Genomic DNA, 4,686 nt, shown 5'->3' on the forward strand with positions numbered 1-4,686 from the left:
TGCACATGGAACTCACGGCCAACAGCACCCCACACAGGCCTGAATGAAGCTTCTCCATCCCCCACACAGGACTGCATGAAGCTTTTCCGTCACCCGCCACAGCCTCCTGAACTCAGGTCACTGGACAGAACCTCAGCTCTGCCCTGAGGCCACGTCAGCTGCACCGTCACCAACACAGCACAAAAATGTGAACAACACGACCCTGAACAGACCACAAAAGGGACACGTTTACTCCAAGAGCAGAAGCAGGAAGGCAAACGTGGCCTCATCCACCCCAGCTGGGACGCGCACGCCTGCGAATGACCAGAAAGACATGGGTTCTTACATGGGGATCACGAATCATTCTGGCAAGTAAGCGGCGGCACAGGGTGGGACCCGGGGAGGACCGGCACCGGCCGTGCCCGCATCTGCACCTGCCCTCGCGCTCCCCCCACCTCCCCGCCATCCCGCCGTCCTGGCTGACTTGATTCCCAGGCGGGCCCTCCCAGGATTTCTACCAGCAGCCCCAGGTTCACCTCTTACCCCTAGAGCTCCCCAGCAGGAAAACCAAGGGCCTCACAGCAGCCCCTGCTATAGCGGTGCCCCCGCCCCACAGGCATCTGGTGCTCACCCCAAGAACAGGAAGCAGCCGGCCTCGTGGGCTGTGCAGGCCAGTGGGTTGGAGGTGGAGAGGGAAGGGCCGCTGCTCTCGGAGGGCGGTGGGCGACAACGCAGCCTTTACCCTCGGGTCAAAGCCCCCGACTCAGCATCCGGAGCCCCACGCCTGCCTGTCCCAACCTGCCTGACCCTCCATCCCTGTGCAGTGAACAGTTACCCCGTCCCCACTGTGCCTGGTGGCAAAGTTGACCCCTGGCTCCCCATGTGTCAGCAAGCACGGTGGGCCCCGTCGCCAGGAGAGGTGCAGAATCTGCCCGATTCTGGCCACCTCTGCAGCCCAGCCTGGCCCCAGGCGTCCTCACCTCTCAGCCAGATAACAGCTGAGACCGCAGCTCCAGCACCCACCACCTTCCCGTCACACTGAGGCGGAAACACCGCCCTCTGCTCCTGACCCTGCAGCAGCCCCTCCCTCTGTCAACCAGGCGCAGCGGCTCACGCCTGTAATCCCAGCACTTTGGAGGCCGAGGTGGGCAGATCACGAGGTCAGGAGATTGAGACCATCCTGGCCAACATGGTGAAACCCCGTCTCTACTAAAAATGCAAAAAATTAGCCTGGCATGGTGGCGGGTGCCTGTAGTCCCAGCTACTCAGGAGGCTGAGGCAGGAGAATCACTTGAACCCAGGAGGCGGAGGTTGCAGTGACCTGAGATCACACCACTGCACTCCAGCCTGCAATAGCGTGAGACTCTGTCTCAAAAAAAACAAAACCAAAAAAAGGCTGAGTTCTCACAGAGGTCCCTCAAGGCTGTGCAGCCCTTCTGCACCTCCAGGCAGCTCCCACCCAGGGCCCTCCCCCCTCCAAGGACAACTCACCACGTACTTCTCCTGACCTGGCTGCTCATGGCCACGCAGCAGACACAGATACTCCGCGCCCCGCGCACTCCCAGGCCCATTCGCCGCACGTGTGTGATGCTGTGGGCAGCGGTCGCCGGGACCTGCCGACGTGGGCTCCATGTGCTGAGGCCCGTGGAGGGGACTGACAGGACACGGTGCCTCAGCCAAGCTGGGCCTCTGGGGCCATCATAGGTGAAGTGTTGCCATGTGCAAATAAGCACACAGGGGCCCCGACCCCACCCCACTCGCCCCGTGCTGTATGTGTTTGCTGCCAGGGTGCACGACCCGGGTGGGGAAAATGGAAGACAGCAGAGGTGGCCTGGGCGCAGGAGCCCAGGACGCCTGCCCGTGCCCGCGCCTCGGTGCTGCCCCCGTGGGCGTGCTCAGCCCTCTCAGCACGTGGCCGGCTGCAGTTACCTGGTGTGCGGACCCCGTGAGGAAGCTGACTGCACGAGGCTCCCCCCGGGCTCGTGAGGCCTCCGTCTCAGCGGCTTCACCTGCTCTCGGCTTTAAATGAACCACTGAGAATCACCTGTAACAACCTCACTAAGAAACACCGTATGTTCTCACTCATAGGCGGGTGTTGAACAATGAGAACACATGGACACAGGGAGGGAGCACTACACACTGGGGTCTGTTGGGGGGAAATGGGGGAGGGATGGGGGGTTGGGGAGCTGGGGAGAGATAGCTAGGGGAGAAATGCCAGATGTAGGTGAAGTGGAGGAAGGCAGCAAATCACACTGCCACGTTGTACCTATGCAACAATCCTGCATGTTCTTCACATGTACCCCAGAACCTAAAATGCAATTAAAAAAAAGAAAGAAAACCTGGGCTGGCTTCAGGGCTCCGGGGCCAGGGCCGTGGCTTTGCAAACCCTGCAAGCTGTGACCTGGGCGTTCGCCAGCTCTCACCATGGTATCATTTAATCTAATTGATCAATTAAATTCAGATAGTTTTTAAGCGAGCTGTAATAACAGTTGCGTATCTTCAGTACCACGTATAATTATGTTAACAACTTTATCGAAGGAAATGGCTAAGACATGCCTCTGCATTCTGGAAACTCACCTCTGGAGCCCCGGGACTGATGAGGCAGCTCTCCTCCGAGCCGGCTGACTGGGGACATCAGGGCTGCCAGGGAGGAGGCTGCTGCTGTGGGTCTGAGTCCTGTGGCACTTCAGAACCACGGCGTCACGTGCCCTGTGGGGGTGCTGTGGTGCCTCCTGTGTCACCTGTGAGAATGTGGAACCACCACCTGGACCTGTGAATTAGGAGTTTCCATCACCACCGTCACACTGTGACGGCCACGTGAGCACTCTGAGAAGAGAGAGCAGGGAACAGTGACTTTAGCTCATGGATCTGTGGGTTGGCTGTTGGTTCTCAGGACTTGGTTGGGCCTGTGAATCCGTGGCCGGCTGTGGGTTTGTCAGTGGTTCTGCTGCCCCTGCCTGGCTCTTCTGTGTCTGGGCGTCCGTTGAGATGACCCCACTCTCCAATGCCGGTGGGCTGGCCTGGGCACGTTTCTGTGGTGGTCATGGGGTAAGAGGAGACACGAAGGTACCCAGGGCCTGCTCTGAGCCCCGTGCATGCCGGCAGTGCTGTCCCCGGGTGGCCATCTGCGCCCCAGCCTTCACCTGCCACATCTTGGATTCCTCCCACTCTGATGCTGTGATGCTGTCAGGGTGGCCTCCGGGTGCCCTTCAAGGTGGGGGGTGACGTGGGCTCCTGTGTCCTGGAGACCCATGCTGGGGACACGCCTGAGCTCAGGTCTGCCTCCGTCACCTCCAGCAAATTACCCCCACTTCCTGCACCTCAGCCTAATCTCGCTTCCCCTGTCAAACACCAGCAGCCACTGGCTCAGGCAGGGCCATGCAGGGAGGTGCAAGGCGCTGACCCCACAGTGATGCCCACGCAGCGTGAGCCCCGCCCGAGCCCCACAGCTTAGTTCATTTGGTGACAGACACCTGGGAGAGCCGTGGGTCCCCCTCCTGACACAGAGGAACCGAGGCAAGGGAGGCAGAGGCTGGAGCAGCCACGGGGTTCCGTTCTTGGCCTACTGCGGAGTCCACGTGCTGGGAGCCTCCACCTCCAAACACGTGTGGCCTCTTGTGGTTCTGGAGGCTGGGCCTGCGTGGCAGTTTTCTTCCAAGGCAGGAGGCACGGCCTGTCCCTCCAGGCGGCTGTGTTCTCTGGCATTCCCTGGCTCAGGTGGTCTCCCCATCTCTGGCTTCGTCTCCCGTGGCCTCCCCATGTGCCAGTTGTCCCTTTCCATCAGGCCACAGTAGTGCTGGGTTCAGTCTGCCCCACTCCAGAGTCGCCTCGTCTTAACACCTCACAGCTGCCACGGCTCCAGATCCAAGGTCATGCCTGCAGTCCTGGGAGATCGGGGCACCCACAATTAATCTGGGGAAACACAAGGGAACTTGTGATCACCAGTGGAGAGCGTGTGGCCTGGACAAATCCTAAGCCTGTGGGCCATCTGGTCCTGACCGTGTCTGTAAGATGACCTTGCTTTTCACCCGGGCCGCTGGGAGCGTTTCAGAGGAAATGCGAGTGGAAGGCAGGCACAGACCAGCCACGGTCACCGCCGCCAGAGCGAGAAGGCCGCCCCACCCCAGCCCCAGGCTCCCCGCCTCTTTCCCTCCACCTCTCTCTGATTTTCCGCTCTGCCCCTGTGGCCCAGGCCCAGAGAAAAGGCATTTCCTCCTGGTCAGAGCTCTGTCTCTAAGTGGGTCCCTGGCGGAGCTGGGCGGGGCCTCTGGGGCCCCTCCTGAGGAAATTCTGGGGTTTCCTCTTAGCTGCAGCAACGAAGCTTTTGTTAATTCTCCGTTAGTGTAAATGTTCCCACGGCTCCGATTATAGACCCTGGGAAGTGAGTTTTCCCAAACAAGCACTTTTTAGATTTGAATATCACTTTCCACAGCAGAGCTGCTGCGGTTTCCCCACACCCAGGCCCTAGGAGAGCTGGGGTACCCTTTGGAACCTGGGACCCCCTTCAGTCAGGCCCCACCTGCTTTCTCTAAGGAGGTGCCCCTGGGACCCAGGACTCCCAGGGCCTCGGAAGTGAGGGAAGACAGATTTGGAGGGAGTAGGAGCCGCCAGGGGGTTGGAGGGCTCGCAAGGACCCTGGCCAAGCTTCCTGGAACGCAGCGGGTGGAGGGCAGGGGTCTGGGAGGGACCCTGGCCCAGCTTCCTGGA

General features: G+C 60.4%; 1 pseudogene; it reads right to left on the reverse strand.

Annotated features, from left to right (window-relative positions):
- Nucleotides 1–228: 228 nt before the first annotated feature.
- Nucleotides 229–1,550, reverse strand: LOC116544488 (annotated as a pseudogene).
- Nucleotides 1,551–4,686: the final 3,136 nt, after the last annotated feature.

The sequence above is a fragment of the Sapajus apella genome, unplaced genomic scaffold (assembly GCF_009761245.1).
Source record: "Sapajus apella isolate SASKATOON/1434 unplaced genomic scaffold, GSC_monkey_1.0 scaffold218, whole genome shotgun sequence".
NCBI classification, from domain to species: Eukaryota; Metazoa; Chordata; class Mammalia; order Primates; family Cebidae; genus Sapajus; species Sapajus apella.